The sequence below is a fragment of the Balaenoptera ricei genome, chromosome 10, assembly GCF_028023285.1.
Source record: "Balaenoptera ricei isolate mBalRic1 chromosome 10, mBalRic1.hap2, whole genome shotgun sequence".
Lineage (NCBI taxonomy): Eukaryota > Metazoa > Chordata > Mammalia > Artiodactyla > Balaenopteridae > Balaenoptera > Balaenoptera ricei.
The window spans coordinates 9120454-9143866 of record NC_082648.1 but is presented as its reverse complement, the minus strand read 5'-3'; the positions used below and the strand labels follow the sequence as shown (position 1 = coordinate 9143866).

At 39.9% G+C, this 23413-nt stretch overlaps 1 pseudogene; it reads left to right on the top strand.

Moving 5' to 3' along the window:
- Positions 1-20101: 20101 nt before the first annotated feature.
- LOC132372411 (large ribosomal subunit protein uL4-like) lies at positions 20102-21430 on the top strand (annotated as a pseudogene).
- The last annotated feature ends 1983 nt before the right edge of the window (positions 21431-23413 follow it).

Here is a 23413-nt window from a genome sequence, read left to right as displayed (position 1 = left end):
AGATTTTTTGTTCTAGTTCTGTAAAAAATGCCATTGGTAATTTGATAGGGATTGCACTGAATCTGTAGATTGCTTTGGGTAGTATAGCCATTTTCACAATATTGATTCTTCCAACCCAAGAACATGGTATATCTCTCCATCCATTTGTATCATCTTTGATTACTTTCATCAGTGTCTTATACTTTTCTGAGTACAAGTCTTTTACCTCCTTAGGTATGTTTATTCCTAGGTATTTTATTCTTTTTGTTGCAATGGTGAATGGGATTGTTTCCTGAATTTCTCTTTCTGATCTTTCGTTGTTAGTGTATAGGAATGCAAGAGATTTCTGTGCATTAATTTTGTATCCTGCAACTTTACCAAGTTCATTGATTAGCTCCAAAAGTTTTCTGGTGGTATCTTTAGGATTCTCTATGAATAGTGTCATGTCATCTTCAAACAGTGACAGTTTTACTTCTTCTTTTCCAATTTGTATTACTTTTATTTCTTTTTCTTCTCTGATTGCCATGACTAGGACTTCCAAAACTATGTTGAATAACAGTGGTGAGAGTGCCTGGTGACTCCAACTTCAACTAAACTAGTTTAGTGCACATCCTGAAATGCACCTTGATTCCGTTTATCCCAAACCTACCAGCTTGAGTCCACTTCTAGTTACGTCTCACGTAAGCCAGTCACCCAATCACTCCTTCATCTGAATTTCTTTGTTATTTACTGTGTTTCACAATCATCTGTCATAAGATTGGAAATTGAAAGTTTAGGATCTTCTAAAACAAAACACACAAACAAAAACGTTGTTTGTTTGCTGGTTTTGTTTCCGTTTGGTTATATCATTCTTACTCCATTTTTTTTTATTGAAATATAGTTGATTTACAATGTTGTGTTAGTTTCCAGTGTACAGCAAAGTGATACTTCATAGATCTTAACATTTGGAGAATTGAAAGACATTCTTGGAACTATCAAACTGTCATCATGCTTCCTTATACATTCACTATTCCTTCAATGAATAAACAACTGTTCTCATATAAAAAAAAAAAAATAGTGGCGAGAGTGGACATCCTTGTCTTGTTCCTGATCTTAGAGGAAATGCTTTCAGTTTTTCACCATTGAGAATGATGTTTGCCATGGGTTTGTCATATATGGCTTTTATTATGTTGAGGTAGTTTCCCTCTATGCCCACTTTCTGGAGAGTTTTTATCATAAATGGGTGTTGAATTTTGTTAAAAGCTTTCTCTGCATCTATTGAGATAATCATATGGTTTTTATTCTTCAATTTGTTAATATGGTGTATCATACTGATTGATTTGCGTATATTGAACAATCCTTGTATCACTGGGATAAATCCCACTTGATCATGGTGTATGATCCTTTTAATGTGTTGTTGGATTCTGTTTGCTAGTATTTTGTTGAGGAGTTCTGCATCTATATTCATCAGTGATATTGGTCTGTAATTTTCTTTTTTTGTAGTATCTCTGTCTGGTTTTGGTATCAGGATGATGGTGGCCTCATAGAATGAGTTTGGGAGTGTTCCTTCCTCTGCAATTTTTTGGAAGAGTTTGAGAAGGATAGGTGTTAGCTCTTCTCTAAATGTTTGATAGAATTCACCTGTGAAGCCATCTGGTCCTGGACTTTTGTTTGGAAAATCTGGAAGATTTTTAATCACAGTTTCAATTTCATTATTTGTGATTGGTCTGTTCATATTTTCTATTTCTTCCTGGTTCAGACGTGGAAGGTTATACCTTTCTAAGAATTTGTCCATTTCTTCCAGGTTGTCCATTTTATTGGGATAGAGTTGCTTGTAGTAGTCTCTTAGGATGCTTTGTATTTCTGCGCTGTCCATTGTAACTTCTCCTTTTTCATTTCTAATTCGATTGATTTGAGTCCTCTCCCTCTTTTTCTTGATGAGTCTGTCTAAAGATTTATCAATTTTGTTTATCTTCTCAATGAACCAGCTTTTAGTTTTATTCATCTTTCCTATTGTTTTCTTTGTTTCTATTTCACTTATTTCTGCTCTGATCTTTATGATTTCTTTCCTTCTACTAACTTTGGGTTTTGTTTGTTCTTCTTTCTCTAGTTCCTTTAGGTTTAAGGTTAGATTGTTTATTTGAGATTTTTCTTGTTTCTTGAGGTAGGATTGTATTGCAATAAACTTCCCTCTTAGAACTGCTTTTGCAGCATCCCATTGGTTTTGGATCACTGTGTTTTCGTTGTCATTTGTCTCTAGGTATTTTTTGATTTCCCCTTTGATTCCTTCAGTGATCTCTTGGTTATTTAGTAACATACTGTTTAGCCTCCATGTGTTTTGTTTTTTACGTTTTTTTCCCTGTAATTGATTTCTAATCTCATAGCATTGTGGTCGGAAAAGATGCTTGATATGATTTCAATTTTCTTAAATTTACCAAGGCTTGATTTGTGACCCAAGGTGTGATCTATCCTGGAGAATGTTCCATGTGCACTCGAGAAGAAATTGTAATCTGCTGTTTTCAGATGGAATGTCCTATCAATATCAATTAAATCTGTCTGGTCTATTGTGTCATTTAAAGCTTGTGTTTCCTTATTAATTTTTTGTCTGGATGATCTGTCCATTGGTGTAAGTGAGGTGTTAAAAGTCCCCCACTATTATTGCGTTACTGTCAATTTCCTCTTTTATAGCTGTTAGCATTTGCCTTATGTATTCAGGTGCTCCTATATTGGTGCATATATATTTAAAATTGTTGTATCTTCTTCTTGGACTGATCCCTTGATTATTATGTAGTGTCTTTCCTTGTCTCTTTTAACATTCTTTATTTTAAAGCCTATTTTATCTGATATGAGTATTGCTACTCCAGCTGTCATCTGATTTCCATTTGCATGGAATATCTTTTTCCATCCCCTCACTTTCAGTCCCTAGGTCTGAAGTGGGTCTCTTGTAGATAGCATATATATGGGTCTTGCTTTAGTATCCACTCAGTGAGCCTGTGTCTTTTGGTTGGAGCATTTAATCCATTCACATTTAAGGTAATTATCAATATGTATGTTCCTGTTACCATTTTCTTAATGTTTTGGGTTTGTTTTTGCAGGTCCTTTTCCTCTCTTGTGTTTCCCATTTAGAGAAGTTCCTTTAGCATTTGTTGTAGAGCCAGTTTGGTAGTGCTGAATTCTCTTAGCTTTTGCTTGTCTGTAAAGCTTTTGATTTTTCCGTCGAATTTGAAAGCAATTCTTGCTGGGTAGAGTAATCTTGGTTGTAGGTTCTTCCCTTTCATCACTTTAAATATATCATGCCACCCACTTCTGGCTTGTAGAGTGTCTGCTGAGAAATCAGATGTTAACCTTATGGGAGTTCCCTTGTATGTTATTTGTCATTTTTCCTTTGTTGCTTTTAATAATTTTTCTTTGTCTTTAATTTTTGTCAATTTGATTACTATGTGTCTCAGTGTGTTTCTCCTTGGGTTTATCCTGCCTGGGACTCTCTGTGCTTCCTGGAATTTGGTGGCTATTTCTTTTCCCATGTTAGGGAAGTTTTCAGCTATAATCTCTTCAAATATTTCCTCGGGTCCTTTCTCTCTCTCTTCTCCTTCTGGGACACCTATAATGAGAATGTTGTTGCTTTTAATGTTGTCCCAGAGGTCTCTTAGGCTGTCATTTCTTTTCATTTTTTTTTCTTTATTGTGTTCCGTGGCAGTGAATTCCACCATTCTGTCTTCTAGGTCACTTATCCGTTCTTCTGCCTCAGTTATTCTGCTATTGATTCCTTCTAGTGTGGTTTTCATTTCAGTTATTGTATTGTTCATCTTTGTTTGTTTGCTCTTTAATTTTTCTAGGTGTTTGTTCTTTAATTCTTCTAGGTCTTTGTTAAACATTTGTTGCATCTTCTCTATCTTTGCCTCCATTCTTTTTCCAAGGTCCTGGATCATCTTCACTATCATTATTCTGAATTCCTTTTCTGGAAGGCTGCCTATCTCCACTTCATTTAGTTGTTTTTCTTGGGTTTTTATCTTGTTCCTTCATCTGGTACATAGTCCTCTGCCTTTTCATTTTGTCTATCTTTCTGTGAATGTGGTTTTCGTTCCACAGCCTGCAGAATTGTAGCTCTTCTTGCTTCTGCTGTCTGCCCTCTCCTCTTGTATTTAATCTATCGTCAAATTCTATCCCTTTTACCTCCTAAATCTCTCTCATATTGACCTACTTCTCTCCGTCTCACTGTCACACTCCTATAAAACTGTCATCATCCCCGACTTGGAATGTAAGATTCCTAACTGGTGTTTCTAACCCACTCTCATCTACTTCGCTTCCCTATTCAATGTATTATGTCTCCTTCCTATTTCTTTTCCCATTTCCTCTCTTTTTATCCTTCTTCTCACTTCTCCTCACCTTCCTTTCTTATCTCTTCCTGAAAAATTCAGTCCTAAACCACCTGCAGTGTGGGAGGAGGTGGGGACTTCAGTGGCCCAGCTGGGTTTCTGAGCCTGAACCAGGTGAAGCCTGTTCATGTGGGGCAGGAGTGTGGCCTGATGTGAGGTGTCCAAGCCCAGGCAGGTTAAGGAAGACACCCTAAGGGAGGATGGCCTAGAATGCAGGCTCAGGGCTGGAGCGGGGAGGAATTGGCAGTGAAGATGGGAGAAAAGTTACATACACTGGTTAAATAGGTAAATATACTAGAAGCCAGGTTTTTCACTGTCTGAGATGGAAATTACACACAAAAAGAAGGAACTAGAATGATTCCAGTGATCCATAGTGTTAGGTTGGGATCAGTCAATTCATGGTTTTCCATATGTAGATACATAGGTAGACAAACAGACAGACAGATAGGTAGATAGACAGATAGGTATAGACATAGATGTAAATGTGATTGTGTCTATGATTTTGTGCATATGTGTATTGTGTGTGTGTGTGTTCCTTAGCTCTGTCCACTGAAAAGGCCTGAGAGCAGTAACAGCCCAGTAGCAATGAGTCCCATCTCATGTCCCGATCTTCACTTCTAAAGGCCATTTTCCAGTAAAAGACACCAGGACTCCTTGAAGCCTATTCCAAGTCAGGCTGGGTAGAGAAAGTACAAGATGAGCAGAGAACATCTTGTTGTGCCCCCAAACAAGGAAATATTCAAACAAAAGACAATAACAACAACAAACAATGATAAAATGGCAAAAGAACATGAAGCCAGCTTGAATGCGCACCCACTGGCTAAATCTTTATGATGTAGCCCAGTGCTTCTCAGATTTTCTGTGTAATTATCAACAAAAATATATACTTAAAATACTGATTTATAAGCCCCAGTCCCCAAGTTTTAGATACATTGGTCTGGAGTGGGGCCTAAGGCTGTACATTTTTCTCAAGCCCCCAGGTGTTTCTGATTCAAGTGGCCAATGGACTTCACTTTGAAGCCATGGACCAGGCCTCTGTCTCTTCTTTCTCTTGTCTCAGTGCTCATCACTTACTTTCCCTGTGCTTCAAGGGCTACAAAGGTTCTACTTTAGCTGAACAACTTCCAGATGATTAGGAAAGTCAAGAGTGAACTTTTTGCAGAGCATTTTTAATAGAGTAGGAATATGTGAAAAGCAGATTACAGGGGGCTGAAGAGAGGAAAGAGCCAGAAGCAGAGGAAGATTTTGTTCTTAAAAAGATAAAAAGGAAGGAAAATATGGGGAAACACATGGGGAAGGTTTGAGGTGGAAGGGAGGGACTTCCAGGGACTTGGAGTTGGAAGGTGCACGTGGTCAAGAAAGAAGGTAGTGGTGGATGTCCTGCCACTTGCAACAACATGGCTGGACCTTGAGGGTGTTATGCTAAGTGAGATAAATCAGACAGAAACAAATACTGTATGGTCTCACTTACATATGGAATCTAAGAAAACAACTCATAGAAACAGAGAACAGGTGTTTGCCAGGCGAGGGTGGTAGGGGGTGGGTAAAACAGGTGAAGGGGGTCAAAAGGTACAAACTTCCAGTTGTAAAATAAATAAGTCCTGGGTATATAATGTACAGCACGGTGTCTATAGCTAATAATAGTGTATTGTATATGTGAAAGTTTCTGAGAGAGTAAATCTTAAAAGTTCTCATCACAAGAAAAAAAAATCTGTAACTGTGTGTGGTGATGGATGTTAACTAGACTTATTGTGGTGATCATTTCATGATACACACATATATCGGATCACTGTGTTGTACACCTAGAACTAATATAACGTTATAAATCAATTATATCTCGATTAAAAGAAAAAGACAGCATTGTCATCTGTTGAGTATCAGGGAGGGATAAGACTGGCTGATTGAGGAGATTGAAGTAAAATTGTAACAACTGGGGTGGGAATTTCAGTAGTCAATCAGTCAGGGGCAAACAAACAAAAAAATGATTGAGCCTCTGGCTGCTTCAAACTCACAGTCTTAAAACTGTAGAAATAGAAGAGACAGATCAAACACTAAATTTGATGCTTTGATCCCCTCTGCGACGTGCCTGCCAATTGACAGGAAATTGTTATCCCTGTACCATCCCTTCACATTTTGGCCAGCTCAGACTGTTCTTCTTTTCTGCAATTCCCCCCTTTGTCTGTTTGTGCTCTGGGGGAGGCTGTGTCCACCTTCAACACGGGAGCCCTTGAAATGCTGGATGATGCCGAGCTATTGCCACCAACTCTTCTCCGAGGTTGGCGTCCCTAGTCTTTCCGACGATTCCTCAATTATTTCATGTCCAGCCTTTATTCCTGTTTCTCTCCTCAGATTGTATGATTCTTAAAATTTTTTTTTTTTTATATATATTTTATGGCGCTTTGGGTCTTCGTTGCTGCATGTGGGCTTCCTCTAGTTGCGACGAGCGGGGGCTACTCTTTGTTGCAGTGCGCGGGCTTCTCATTGCAGTGGCTTCCCTTGTTGCAGAGCATGGGCTCTAAGCACGCAGGCTTCAGTGGTTGTGGCACACAGGCTTCAGTAGTAGTGGCTCACGGGCTCTAGAGCGCAGGCTCAGTAGTTGTGGCGCACGGACTTAGTTGCTCCGCAGCATGTGGGATCCTCCCAGACCAGGGCTCGAACCCGTGTCTCCTGCATTGGCAGGCAGATTCCTAACCACTGCACCACCAGGGAAGGCCCTGTATGATTCTTTGTACACCTTCCTCTTGTAGTTCTCATGGAATAGCTTGACCAGTGCAGAATAGAGCAGAATCATTATCTTTTAGAGTCTAGACATGGTAATTCTGCTAAGATAGCCTAGGATTACATTAGCTGTTGGGGCAGGAGAAGGGTATGGGAGGTAAAATGTTGTTGATTATTGACAATATCGAATTTGTTGGCTGCTAAAATGTTCCTATCTTTTCTTCACATCCTTCTACTAAGCCATATTGCAACCAAACTATATGGAGCTGAGATGTTTTAGTGGCTCATTTGGTGTTTGTTTGCTCTGTTGACTTATTGTAAAACATCATGAACATGAAATAATGTCAAAGGCTTTCTTGTGCTAATGAGTGGCCAGGTGAAGACTGCTAGTGATCCCCTCCATCCGTAGTTTCAAATTACATTGAGATTCTTCAATTTCAACACTTAAGTGGCACCATAATAGCTTTCCTGTGTCTCCCACCCTAGTTTGCTCCCCAGCTGATTGCAAACTACTTCTGGGCCAATCCCTACATTACTTATTTCCACATCTCCAACTCCCACCTATATGGTAGGTGCTCATTACTGCGTGATGGTCTAGTGAGCAAGCACAATGAAGGGACTGGCATGAAAGTGTACCCTTAGGGGTCCAGGCCATGGTTCTCAACAACTGATAACACCGAAACCGAGAGCAAATCAGACATTAAGTGCCTCCTGAAGCAGAACACACCACTGCCTATGGTGTAGTCTTGCAAAACAAAAGAAATTGACCAGGAATCTAATCAAGTCCCTGGATATAACTACCAATTCACAGGAAATGGAACAGAAGAATGCATTAAATGGTCTTTCCGGTATGCAGCTCAGCAAAATCTAGATTGTGGGGGAATTCTACAGAACAAACAATCACTTTCTTCAATTAAAATAAAAAAGCAAGAAAAAACAGATGAAAGGGGGGCTATAGATAAAGAGAGACTTAGGAGATATGTCAATTCATCATAAAGTTTGGGTCTTATTTTGATCACAATTCAAACAAACAAGTGGAAAAGCTATTTTAAGAGAATCAGAGAAATGTGAACACCGACTACTTAATGAGACTAAGCAAGTATTAATAGTCTAGGTGTTATAACAGCAAAAATCAAATGGACTTTATTTTGTTCCATTGATCTATATTTTTACATTCATGTCAATATTATACTATATTCATTACTATAGCTTTATTTTATTTAACAACAAACACAAGGAATTTAAGTCTTTCTTTAAATTCTTAAATAGGATACAAAAAACATGAACTACAAAAGAAAAAAAGGTAAGATAAATTAGACTTTATCAAAATAAAAAAACTTTGAGACAATGAAAAGGTAAGTTAGAGATCAAGGGAAAATATTTGTAAAACCCATATCTGAAAAAAAAAGGGCTACTATCCAGAATATATGAAGAACTCTTATAACTTAATAAGACAATCAATTAAAAAATGGGGAAAAAATTTGAACAGACACTTAAAGGTCATAAACAAGTACATGAAAAGATATTCAACATTATTAGTCACCAAGGAAATAAAAGTTAAAGCCACAAGGGGATACCATTACATACTCACTTAATGAGTCACTCACTACAGGATCTAAAATTAAGAGGACAATACCAAGTGCTGTTGAGGAAGTGGAGAAACTGGAGCTCTTATGAATTTCTGGGGAGAATACAAAATGGTAGAGCTACTTTGGAAAACAGTCTTGTCGTCACTTTAAGTTAAGCATAAAACTGTTCATATCAATCCTACTCCCAGGGGAGATAAAACATAGATGTATCTCAAGGCTCCCATGAAAATGTTTACAGCAGATTCATTCATAATAGCCTCAAACCCAGAACAATCTAAATGTCCATCAACTGATCAAAGGATAAACAACTTGTACATCCATACAGTGGCACAGTACTCAGTAATAAAAAGGAACATCTACAGATCCCTGCAACAACATGAATAAATCTAGAGAGCATTTCGTGAATAAATCTCAAGAGCATTTCGTTAAGTGAAAACAGTCAGACACAGAAACTAAGTATGATGTGATTCCATTCCTATGACATTCTGGAAAAGGCAAAACCATAAAAACAGAAATCAGATTAATGGGAGACAGCAGCTGGGAACGGGTGGTGGGGATTGACTTTGAAGACAAGGGAACTCTTTGGGGTGATAAAATTTTTCTATATCTTAATTGTGATGCTGATTAAACAACTGTATTCAAGTATCAGAACTCATCAAGCTGTACACTTTAAAAAGGTAAATGTTACTATATAGAAATTATAATTCAATAAACCTGACTTTAAAAATTAATGAATAAAGTGGATCAGAGCACAGAAATTCTGTATTCTCCCAAAAACATTACTGGGACAGTTAATTTATGAGCTAATTATTCTTTATGAATAGGCTAAAACCTATTCATGTCTGCCTATAGTATTTCACTGAGACCACAGCTATAATTTTACATGGTGAGGAAAAGGAAGCAGGGAGAAAAGATGAGAAGTACTCCCAGGCTGGATATCTGGGATTAAAAAATGAGGGCTTCCCTGGTGGCGCAGTGGTTGAGAATCTGCCTGCCAATGCAGGGGACACGGGTTCGAGCCCTGGTCTGGGAAGATCCCACATGCCGCGGAGCAACTAGGCCCGTGAGCCACAGCTGCTGAGCCTGCGCGTCTGGAGCCTGTGCTCCGCAACGGGAGAGGCCGCAACGGAGAGAGGCCTGCGCACCGCGATGAAGAGTGGCCCCCGCTCGCCGCAACTGGAGAAAGCCCTCGCGCAGAAACGAAGACCCAACACAGCCAAATATAAATATAAATTAATTAATTAAAAAAAAATGAGAACAGTTTATTTTACTCACACAAAGGACTCTGACCTGAACAACCTTCATGATGGTGAAACTTATGAGGACCCCACATGTTGCTGACTGTATATTTATGAAGCAAAATTGATCCAGTTTGCTGTGGTGACCACTGTATACAAGTTTTTCAGATTCCACAGAGAATATTAGACAGAAGTAGCTGAATAAACTGTAAATTGTAAGGCAGTGAATTCTTACAAGATAGTCTTTATAACACTCATCTCTCCTTCAGGGCTCTCTCTTCCTTTCCTCTCAGATAGGAAAAGGATTTGGAGAACACACCCACTGAAATATTGGAGCTTCATGGGGTATTCCTCTAAGAAGGTGGGCTCCCCACTTCATAGCAGTGCTGTTTACAATAGCCATGACATGAAAGAAACCTAAGTGTCCATCGACAGAGGAATGGATAAAGAAGATGTGGTATATATATACAGTGGAATATTACTCAGCCATAAAAAAAGAATGAAATAATGCCATTTGCAGCAACATGGGTGGACTTAGAAATTATCATACTAAGTGAAGTGAGACAGAGAAAGAAAAATGTCATATCACTTATACGTAGAATCTTAAAAAAAAATGATACAAATGAACTTATTTACAAAACAGACATTCACAGACACTGAAAACAAACTTACGGTTCTCAAAGGGAAATAGGGGGAGGGATAAATTAGGAGTTTGGGATTAATAGATACACACTACTATATACAAAATAGATAAACAACTATATTGAGTATCTTATAATCCTACTATATTCAGTATCTTATAGTAACCTATAATGGAAAAGAATCTGAAAAAGAATATATATGTATATATAACTGAATCACTTTGCTGTACATCTGAAACTAACACATTGTAAATCAACTATACTTCAATAAAAAAAGAAGTTGGGCCCCCCAAAGAAGGAAATACTTAACACCAATAAGTTTCTAGTTAATAATGGTTTGTCACTTCAGTGGAAAAAAAATGGCCTGAAGCAGGCTCCCCAGTGACCCCTTGAATTGCTTTATGTCCATGATAATCTACTCTGCTCATGCACTCACGCCAGGCATCAGTTAGAGAACGTTTTGGATTTCTATCCAGTGAGTGATTGTTAAATGTTTCAGCTTACAAAAGATGGGTTAGGAGGCAGGGGTGTACTGGAAGGTGCCTCATCTAGCTGTTGTCATGGGCACTGTGATTTGACAGCTTTCCTTGTAGCTCTGGGGTTGGTTAATAAGTTTGGTTAATTTTGGATCTGCGCTCATAGGTTAATTTAAGGCTTTATCTTTAGCCATCTTTTATTTTTTTATTGAAAAAATATTTTAAAATTAATTATTTATTTTTGGCTGCGTCGGGTTTTAGTTGTGGCATGCGGGATCTTTCACTGCAGCGTGCGGGCTCTTCGTTGTGGCACGCAGGCTTCTCTCTAGTTGTGGTGCATGGGCTCCAGAGCACGCAGGCTCTGTAGTTGTAGCACATAGCCTCTCTAGTTGTGGCGCATGGGTTTAGTTGCCCTGTGGCACGTGAGATATTAATTCCCCAACCAGGGATTGAACCCGTGTCCCCTGCATTGAAAGGTGGATTCTTCACCACTAGACCACTAGGGAAGTCCCTAGCCATCTTTTAGTCTCAAGCTTCATGATTTCCCCTGGTGATGTAATTCTCTTCCACAGCTTCAACTACTACCAATATGCTGATAATTATCACATTCATCTCTCTTGGGTCAAGAACCATAAACCTGATCAACTAATGGCATCTCTGCTGGGATGTCACACAGACCCTAATGTAATATGTATACTTCCTGTTATAGTCATTATTTGAGTGATGGTTCAAAGATCAACACCATCCTCAGAGTTAGTTAGAAAATTGAGATGCATCTGTTGCTCCTCCCATTCTTTTTTACCCTACATTCAGTCAGTTTCCAAACCCTAACGAATCTAATCCTTCATATGTTAAAACGTTTGCTCTCACCCTCAGTTACATTTCCTTGTTCCTGGTTCTAATTATATCTTACACAGATGATTAATACATGTCCTTCCACCTAATCTACCTGTCTGTACCGGACATTTGACTTTTATATTTTGACCTTTCCACAATCTAGCTCCTTTCTTCCTATTTTGGGAATTACTGACCATGTGGCCAAACAGAATGCTGATGACATTTGTCAGCTTTTCCTGCAACTAGATGTGGCTATGTCATCAAGTTCTTGACAATGGCTTAGAAGTAGAAGTGAGATACACAACTTCTGTGTTGTGCTCTGAAAAGAAAAAGCATGTCATCTCATTTTTTCCCCCTTCCTCCTGCAGTTGGAATGGAAAAGTGATGGCAGGAACTGGAGCAGCTATCTCGGACCACGAAACGGAAGCTATGTGTGAAGGACTACAAAGTAAAAACACAGAGGGAGGTTGGGCCAGTGCTGGCTTCACAGAGAAACCAACATGGACCTTTACATGAAGGAGAAAGAAACATCAGCCTTGGGTTTCCCTGGTGGCGCAGTGGTTGAGAGTCTGCCTGCCAATGCAGGGGACACGGGTTCGAGCCCTCGTCTGGGAGGATCCCACATGCCGCGGAGCGACTAGGCCCGTGAGCCACAATTGCTGAGCCCGCGCGTCTGGAGCCTGTGCTCCGCAACAGAGAGGCCGCCATAGTGAGAGGCCCGCTCACTGCGATGAAGAGTGGCCCCCGCTTGCCGCAACTAGAGAAAGCCCTTGCACAGAAACGAAGACCCAACACAGCCATAAATAAATAAATAAATAAAAATTTCAAAATAAAATAAAAATAAATAATTAAAAAAAAAAAAAGAAACGTCAGCCTTGTTTAAGTCGTTAGATTTGGTCTTTGTTACTTCAGCCAAACCGATCCCCTAATTAATACTCTGTTGTTGCAGTCTAAGAGGCCAGTTATCCCTCACAGTGACCTAACAACCAAGGTGTGGGCAGATGGTGGAGGGCTGACCATCCTGTGTTTCCACTGGGGTGGAGGGGGCTAATTCAGATTGGCAGTGACAGCGATGTCCTACTGCCGCCGAATCTTCTTGGTCAAACTGGTCCAACTCCGAGACAACTACTATGCCTCCTCCAAACTGCCTTTGCTCCTGTGGTTTCCAAGCCGGCTCTTCCAGCCTCTTGATAATTTGATGAACTCGTGATAGCCTTCCAATAAATTCTCCCTTTTCATTTAAGTGAGTAGAATAGGTTTATGTGACTTGAAACAAAAATCAAAATTCCAAATTGATGCACTGAATCCCAATTTCACTTTCTTCTAAAGAAAAGGCACTGCTGCCTGTGTTGTATTCGTAAACAGTGGTCTTATCCTGCATTTTCCCTGCTTAATACCCGTCAGGGGTTCTTCAGTCATTTCCGGCAGGACAACCTCCAAAGTGTGGCATGTGAAGCCTTCCAGGATCTGGCCCAGCCTCCCTCCCCGGCTTTCTCTCTTGGTCCTGTCTCTACACTTCTCAGTTCAGCCATACTAATCACTTGGCAGGCAGTGTCTGCACCTCACCTATCCTTCTGCTTAGGACTCCTAGCCCCTCCTCATACTTGCTTGTCAATTTTCATTCGAGAGATGCCTTGGGGTTCCTTGCCTCCATAAAGTTTTCTTAACTGCCCCCTACTCTGGTCACCCCTATTTGACGGCCAACTGTCCTTCGGGCTGCACACTGCACTCTTCTTAACCTCACCAGGATCTCTTCTGTGTGCTCATCTGTCTTCATGACTGCCTTCCCCATCTTGTGTTATCTATTTTTCTATTTCTAGCATCTTTTATATAGTTGGTGCTTGATATACATGTCTTACCTGAAAGTAAACTTTCTGTAAAACATCTGAAAAGTTTAAAAATAAATCAGTAGGTGGCAGCCTAATCATTCTATTAAAACCAACCACTGCACTCCTAGATTGTTTTCATAAACTCACAGGAGCCAGCAGGTGGCGCTCTCTGCCGCAAAAGCCCTTCTTGCCCATTGGGCCCCTCCTGGCTCCCTTTACTCCCAGCCTGGCTCCCTGCAGGAAACCTTGGATACGGTGTTACCATCATACACCAAGTGCACCTCTGTTAGAAACAGAAACCATCTACAGCCACACAGTTTACTACTAGTAAGACTCGACTATTTGTATTATTTACTATGTACTATGTACTGTGTACTATTTATTATTGTCTTCACCAAGTCTTTGCTATGCTAGGAAACTCTTGCCCAGGAAGATAAAAGTTGCAAAATCAGACTCTTCAACTTTCCAGTAGGCGACATCAAACAGCTGTTTACTCCCCGAAACTCTTCCAAACCCTTGCTGTCCACCAATCTTTGTTATTATATCATAATCTTTACCAAATCCTAATCAAGTCTTCGCATTGAGAGACTCATCTTAAACCAAACCCCAAAACGTCATAAATATCTCAACCCTGCCCTCCGGCTTTGAGCTGCTGCACCTTTATGGTGGTGAGCAAGCAACTCAACTTTGCCTCATTAACAATTTGTTTTATTGGTAATTGAGGGGAGCCAGCATTTGTCAATATATACAAACCTGAGCATTCAGGTGTTGTCTAGGGTTTTGCTACTCAAAATGTAGAGTTTGTTAAAATGCAGCACCTCGGGCTCCATCCTAATCCCATAGAATCAGCACCTGCACTTTGACACGATGTCCTGGTGATTCTGTGCTTCCTTCAGACAATGAAGTCGGATGTGTGTTGTTCTCAGGGCATTACCTCATTCTCTTCTAAAGAATGAGTGCAGACTCAAAGTTTAAACTTTAAAGAACAGTTTCTTTTTTCTTTTATTTTTAGTTGAAGTTTATCTAATTTGTATGAAAACCAACAGAATAGAAGGAAGATTTGGATTCAAGCCTCTGCTTCATGAGGAAATTCTTCAGATTTTTTTAGACAGACCTACCTTCAGATAATGGGTGGGGTTTTTGAGTATTTGAGGAAACATACCTGTTGAATTCATTTAAATATTTTTTTAAAAAACCCTGCCAGTGTTTCCTAGGAGAGACCTATGAAACAATGGATGCATGGTATATCAGGAGCCACAGTCAACAGGCACATGAAAAAATGCTCACCATCACTAATCCTCAGGGGAATGCAAATCAAAACCCCAATGTCACTTCACATCTGTCAGAATGGCTATCATCAAAAAGACAAGAAATAACAAGTGTTGGTGAGGATGTAGAGAAAAGGGAACGCTTGTTGGTGGGAATGTAAACAGTGCAGCCACTATGGAAAACAGTATGGAGGTTCCTCAAAAAATTAAAAATAGAATTGCCATATGATCCAGCAATTCTACTTTTGGGTATTTATCAGGAAAGAACAAAAACACTAGTTCAGAAAGGTATATGTACCCCAATGTTCACTGCAGCATTATTCACAGTAGCCAAGATATGGAAGAAGCCTAGGTGTCCACTGATAGATTAATGGATAAAGAAGATGCGATATATATATTATTACTCAGCCATGAAAAAAACCTTGCCTTTTGTGAAAATGTGGATGGACCTAGGGGATATTATGCTAAGTGAAATAAGTCAGACAGAGAAATATGATTTCACTTACATGTGGAATCTAAAAAAACAAAACAAATTAACAAATGTAACAAAACAGAAAAAAGACTCATAGATACAGAGAACAAAGTGATGGTTGCCAGAGGGGAGGGCAGTGAGGGGGATGAGTGAAATAGGTGAAGGGGATTAAGAGGTACAAACTTCGTTATAAAATAAGTAAGTCACAGGGATGTAATGTACAGCATAAGGAAGAGTCAATAATACTGTAATAACTTTGTATGGTGATAGATGGTAACTAGACTCATAGTGATGATCATATCACAATGCATAAAATATTGAATCACTATGTTGTACACTTGAAACTAATATATTAAAAAAATGGAGCCATGGGTTTGTATTTCCTAGCTACAGTGCTTAATCCATAGGCACAGTGTGCACTCAGTAACATTTAGTCAGCTGTTGATATGAGTTTTTTTCAAATAGTTATTTTAAATCTGGGTTTGCTATTTACCCCATACTCTGTTATGTCTTGTATTAGTCTCTTTTTTGAGATGTGAGCCCCATTTGTCTTAGAGGTTTCCGCTGATATACCAAACAGTTGTAATGGAAAGAATATGGTATTTGAGATCAGAAGACATGGAGTAAAATCACAGTTCTGCCACTTCCTGGCTGTGTGACTTGGGGCTTTCCCCTTAACCTCTCTGAGCCTCAGTTTTCTCATCCTAAAATGAGGAAAATGTTACCTAGGTACAAGGGCTGATTTGGGGATCAAAAGAGATAAAGTATATGATAAAAGTTCTTACACCAACCTTTGCATTTATGGTCATTTACCTTAAACACACAGCATCCACATATTACTAGGCATTACAGCAATTAATATTAATGAATTAATTAGTGCATCCCAATATTTTAATAGGGATAGAAGGGGAAGGTCAGAGTTTCTAGAGATAATGGTTTATCACTCAAAAAACTGTTTATAATGGTGGCAAATTTTGGCAACTTGGGAAATGTGATAAGTATGTGGTTTTGGTCAGGGCTATTTCATCTCACACCCCACACTGGCTACCTACCTAATTCTGCAGCAGACAGGCTACAACTATCTCATTTCAAGTATTAAATCAGAAAGTGCACCTATCCTCTACTGAATTTCCTTTCTTCAAGTCAGCTGCTCTGAAAACCACATAATCTACTGTTCCTCTTCTATTGCTACTTAATGACCTTGTTTTCCCCACCATGATTGGTGCTGTGCATTCACTAAGGCTTGTCTACAAATTCTTGGACCTCCTCTCATGTTATGCAGAAAAGAATAATGGGGAGCCCAGACAGAACTGCCCAGGTGAGCAGACGCCCACAGGGAATAACTGTATTTAGTTTGTGTGTTTCAGAGCTTGGTGCTGTGCCTTCGCCATTATGAGAAAACTAAATGTACTAGCACCTTACCCAACAGTGTCCACAAGGGATCTTATACACATCGCTGCTAGTAACTTTCAGTGTGACTCATCAGAGAGAAACAACAGAAGCAGGAAACAGGGACCTGGAGTTCTGGTTCTGTTCTGTGACAAACTTGGAACCCCAGGATCCCGGGACAGGTTTGAGTTCTGACTCAGCCAGTGATTAGCTGTTATGGCCTTGGGTGAGTTACTTAACTTCTCTGGACCTAAATTTCCTCAGGTAAGTACTGGATTAGATTCTAGGGTGCCTTTTAGCAATACAGTCCTCCCATTCTGTGGAACCGGCATAGCCCACGGTTGTCCCAAGGATCCACTGATTGCCCCCGGAAACAGACGACTGCACTGAGACCCATTTGGGTGGTGGTTCCAAGGCAGTGATTTACAGGGCAAGTGACTCAGGAAAGCAGCAGGTGGTAATAGAAAAGATCTGGGTCTTGCAGGGACACAGCCCATAACGTGTCTGCCTGTGCCGTTTCGCCCCCCCACCCCGACTCATCCCGGTGTTCCTCTGTGAATATCCCCATTTTATTGTCTAGACGAGAGAGTCTGCTCCTCTTTCTCCTCTCCCAAGCCATCCTTTGCACTGCCACAAGAATTATCTCTGTGGCAGTGCAAATAAGATCATATCACTGCTTGGTGTTGAACTGTTGATAATTTATTATTAACAGTTTGTGTTTGTCGTGACACTCAAGGCATTCAGGATCTGGCCCCCGTGTTACATTTTACTACTTGCTCTTACCTCTATCTCCAAAGCAAACCTTCAGACGGTCCACACTGCACTGGTATGTGTTCTCCCACACTACCAAGCACTTCCCCAATGCAGTGACCACTTATCTATGCTATTAATTTTCTGGGAAACCTACTTCTTGACCAACAGGTAAACTCCTCATATTTCAAGTTCTAGCTCAAAGGTCATCTCCATTAATCCCTTTGTTCTTTCTGCTTCTATTGCACTGATCATACTGCCTTCTGATTATTGGTTGTTTTCATGCCTAGTTCCCCAACTAGCAGATGAGCTTCAGGGAATGCAGGCACCTGGTTTTACTCTTATTTCCTTCAAAGTGCTAATAAGCACACTTCCTTGAATGTGATAGTACTTAATCAATGCTTGTTGAGTAAAGAACCTTCACAAAGCAAAGCAGGAGGAAAGATCCCTTCATCTTCTCTTGACATATCCACCAGACTATTCTTTTGTGAATTATTTTTGAAGTTTTTCCCTCAATGTTCATTTTCAAGTATTTCATTAACAAAATTAGGGTGGAACCAATAGGTCCAGCAGACATTAAAGACGGTTTTCTCAAATGCAAGAGTTGGCAGTGGAGATGGGGGCGGGGTGGCAGGATGGAGGGGGAGGCAGGGGGTAGATAGATGAAGTCAGTATGACCATTTAGCTCAGGACTTCTATTTGAAAAGTTCCTTCAACAGGACTTTTTGATGTTATCTCTAAATGAGAGTTGTACACACAGTTATAGGTATACATTAATGGGATGGAAGATGTTCATTGTAAGACTTTAAACTTGCATTCCATTCCTGGAGGATCACACTGCTTGTAATGTGAATTACAATTAATTTACAAATTAAAAAGAATTATTTTTTAAAAATTGTAGTTATCTTATAAATAGCACAATAATACAATATTTTTGTGCTTTGGCATTTCTTATTTTTTTTAAATATCATAGGCACCTCAAAAGATGGAAGCGACTGATGGCCTCTCTTGACCTGTGAGATTCCTAGGCAAAATGGACAATGAAAAATAAGTTACTATCACACACCCATGAGGTCCGAAAAATTTAACATGGGGTCACACCAAATACTGGCGAGGATGTGGAACACTGCAAAACTCTTATATGCTTATAAGACTTTAAATTGGTACAATATTTTTGAAAAATAAGTTTTAATTATTTAGTGCAGTTGAATATATGCATACCGATGGCCTAGCAATTCTACTTTAGGGTATCTATCTTCGAGAAACTCTAGTACATATTCACTAAGATAACTGAATAAGAAGGTACTTAGCTGAACTGTTTGTAATAGTCCCAAACCAGAAAAAGATCATATACCTATAATACTAGAATAGAAAAATTTCGGTAAAATTATAAAATATCATATAGCATACAGCAACGAAATTGAATGATCTGAAGCTACATGAAACAGTATGGTTGTATCTCACAAACAAAATGTTAAGCGAAAAGAGCAAGCTCAACAAATACATATATGAAGCTGAAAACCAGCGTATTCTGAACTCCTTCACTATCTAAAAGAAACCAAAGTTGGATCTCAAAGAGATATTTGCACACCCATGTTCATTGCTGCACTATTCACAATAACCAAGACATAGAAGCAACCCAAAGGTCTATTGACAGATGAAGGGATAAAGAAAATGTGGTATAAACATACAATGGAATATTATGCCACCTTAAAAAAGAAAATCCTGTCACATGGTACAGTATGGATGAACCTTGAGGATATTATGCTAAGTGAAATGAGCCATTCACAAAAGGACAAATGCTGTATGATTTCACTCATATGAAGTATGTAAAGTAGTCAAACTCATAGAAAAAGAAAATAGAAAGGTGGTTGCCAAGGGCTGGAGAGAGGAGAGAGATGAATGTTTAGTGGATAGACAGTTTCAGTGCCGCAGGATGAAAAAGTTCTAGAGATCCGTAGCACGACAATGTGAATATACTTAACACTACTTAACTCTATGCTTAAAAATGGTTAAGGTGGCTTTATAGTTTCTTTCGCTTTGACACTGTGCTAAAGCAGTCTGTTCTTTTCCTATGCATTTAACGGACTATTTAGCCTCTTAAATGTATTCAGAAAGTCAGCACATTATATTAACTTAACTGTATTAAAGGGTGTGAATGATCCAGAATACCCCTTCAAAAAAATATTTTACTTAACCATGAACTACAGTTGCATCTAATTGAAGAATTCCAGTGCTGGGATGGTTTTGTGTTTGTGTGTTTATTATTAGGGTCTTCATCCCAGAAGAATAACAGGAGGATTGACAGCTGCAGAGGAAAAGGCACTACAGTTTTTGGAACAAGACTAGGGTAGCGAAGAGATGGACAGGGAAACACTTGTAGATGTGGCCAGAACACCTGTACATACTAAAATTCATGCTGAAGTTCATGATGTCTTAACAGAGGCTATTGTGGACCCCTTTTAGGCCATTAAAAAGTAAGAAGAACCTACTGACCTTGTGAAAACTAATAAAGGGAAACCTCATTAAGATGAAGTCAGGCTTTTTCCTGTGGGAGCCGCCGGGTTGAGAGGAGTGTGGCCTTCTCCTCTCCCCGCCATGGCATGTGCTCGTCCACTGATATCAGTGTACTCTGAAAAGGGGGAGTCATCTGGCAAAAATGTCACTTTGCCTGCTGTGTTCAAGGCTCCCATTCGACCAGATAGTGTGAACTTTGTTCACACCAACTTACGCAAAAACAACAGACAGCCCTATGCTGTCAGTGAATTAGCAGGTCATCAAACCAGTGCTGAGTCTTGGGGTACTGGCAGAGCTGTGGCTCGAATTCCCAGGGTTCAAGGTGGCGGCACTCACCGTTCTGGCCAGGGTGCTTTTGGAAATATGTGTCGTGGGGGCCGCATGTTTGCAAGAACCAAGACCTGGCGACATTAGCACCGCAGAGTGAATACAACGCAGAAGCGACATGCCATCTGCTCTGCGTTGGCTGCCTCGGCTTTACCAGCGCTGGTCATGTCTAAAGGTCATCGTATAGAGGAAGTTCCTGAACTTCCTTTGGTGGTTGAAGATAAAGTTGAAGGCTACAGGAAGACCAAGGAGGCTGTTTTGCTCCTGAAGAAACTTAAGGCTTGGAATGATATCAAAAAGGTCTACGCTTCGCAGCGAATGAGAGCTGGCAAAGGCAAAATGAGAAACCGTCGCTGTATCCAGCGCAGGGGACCCTGCATCATTTATAATGAGGACAATGGTATCATCAAGGCCTTCAGAAACATCCCTGGAATTACCCTGCTTAACGTAAGCAAACTGAACATTTTGAAACTTGCTCCTGGTGGGCATGTGGGACGTTTCTGCATTTGGACTGAAAGTGCTTTCTGCAAGTTAGAGGAGCTGTATGGCACTTGGCGTAAAGCTGCCTCCCTCGAGTAACTACTACCTCCCCATGCACAAGATGCTCAATACAGACCTTAGCAGAATCCTGAAAAGCCCAGAGATCCAAAGGGCCCTCCGAGCACCACGCAAGAAGATTCATCGCAGGGTCCTGAAGAAGAATCCACTGAAAAACCTGAGAATCACGTTGAAGCTAAACCCATATGCAAAGACCATGCGCCGGAACACCATTCTTCGCCAGGCCAAGAACCACAAAATCCGGATGGACAGGGCAGCAGCAGCACTAGAAGCCAAATCAGATGAGAAGGGGATTCCAGGCAAGATGCCTGTGGTGGGAAAGAAGGGAAAGGAGGCTGTTTGCGTTAGGAAGCTGAAGAAGCCAAAGAAGCCTTTGGTGGGAAAAAAGGCTGCAGTGACCAAGAAACCGGCAGCTGAAAAGAAGCCTGCTAAAAAGAAGCCCACAGAAAAGAAACCCACCACAGAGGAAAAGAAGGCTGCTGCATAAACTTAAATTTATTTATTCAGTAAAGGTCATATCATTTTGGACAGCTAATTTTGAATAAAGACCTGACCAAAGAGGCAGTGAGAAACATGAAAAAAAAAAAAAGATGAAGTCAGGAGGCTAGAAGAGAGAGCTCTCAGGCACGTACCATTTGACGTCAATACAGATTCCAATGGAAAGAGGTGTACCTCACATTTCTGGCAGGATGTGACACTACTGCTGTCAATAGGGGGAAGAAAGATTTTCTTCTCGCCTGGCAACAGCTCAGCCAACGAAAGAAAGACTCTCAAAACTCAGCTAATGAAAAGCTACTATACTTTGAACTCCCAGTTTCCTCCAATGAACTTTGTGTTTTTATAGCTCCCAAATTCCCCTTCTCTATAAAATAATTTCTTCTCTTTTGTTTTACTGGACTTGCATGGGGTTCACCACGGTTGCATGTCCCCAAGTTGCAATTTTTTGCTGCTCCCGAATAAACCCACTTTGCTGGTAAAATAACTGGCTGTTTTATTGTTTTAAGTTAACAAACTCTTCACCGTTGAGATCATGGAGATGAAATGTTAATCTGAGAATGATACAAGCTTAATCAGAGGTCTTGTTTTAGACCATGGGCGTGGCCCCCTGATATGAAAAAAACAGAGGAGAAGATGTATACATCTTCATGTGCAGTGTGTCATTAGAATATGAAAGACAGAGTGAATTCTAGACTTTTTTTTTACTAATTGTACTGAAGTGTACACACATATTGCAGGCTATTTTAACCCAATGAACAGGGTATTTTGCTTTAGTTTCAGTGATATAATAAAAAAACATGTTAGATAAGCACATGTTATCTATCTTGTAATTAAAAAGGATAAGATGGTAAATTTTGTTATGTACTTTTTTTACCGTAATTTTTTTAAAAAGGAAATATGTGAAAAAATCAGATTATATCATTGATGTCTTAAAAATATTGTTCAAATATTTTAAAAGAACATTTAAAATGCAAACTACACTTTTGGCAATTCTTTAAAACAACGTAACAGAAAAACAAACTAATAAACCAAACTTGGGCCTGGCTTAGGAGAAAGTTCTCTGTATTGAATATAGATAATAACGGCAGTGGGCTTGGGTACAGACTGAAAGATCTATGTGTGATAGAAAAAGCATACCTCTTTATTCAATAAATAAATAAGTATGTAATATGAGATACTGAGATAAATATAAGGATCACAGTCAAGACAAATGAAATCTTATTATCATTTGCCAGGTATTTCAATTATGTAACAACTATTATTAACAGCACACTATGGACTAGGAGCTGGGGATGAAACTGTGGAACAAGAAGCAGCTTCCTGCCTTGTGAGTGTAAGTCAACATGAAACTGAACCCCAGAGGACGACACGTGACCCTCTCTTGGCAGACCAAGGAAATCCTCCCTGAAGGAATGATGTCTAAACCGAAACTGATGGAGCAGGATAAAATAAGCTGAAAGAAGGCTAGGGGTTAGGGGTGGGAGGAGCAGAAGCAAGGAGAGTGTGTTTTGGGAAACTTAAAGTACTTCGGTGAGACCACGGTTTACACTGAGTGTTTATGGGTGGTGGTGCAGTGACCACAGGGCTAGAGGGCTGGTTAGTGCCAAGAAATGAACTTTGGGAAGTAGCCAAAGCCTCTGTATTAAAAGTTTGGACTTTATCCAGAAAGCAATGAGGGAACCAGTGAAAGGTTTTAAGTGGGACAAGGAGGCAAAAAGGTTTGCTCTTTAGAAGAAAAATCTATACTGTGTTCACTAAATTGGAGGGGGCAGGACTGAAGTCAGGGAGAGCAGCTAGGAGGTTGTTGCCAATAAAACATGATGGCATTCAAAGAGGAATGGAAGGAAGGCACAGATTTAAAAGCTACTTAAGAAACTGAATCGACAGGATTTAGTTTATTAGATCTGTGGGATAAGGGAGAAAGGGAGAAGGTCACATCTGACAAGTTTAGGGCCAGAGCAGAGGTCAGCAG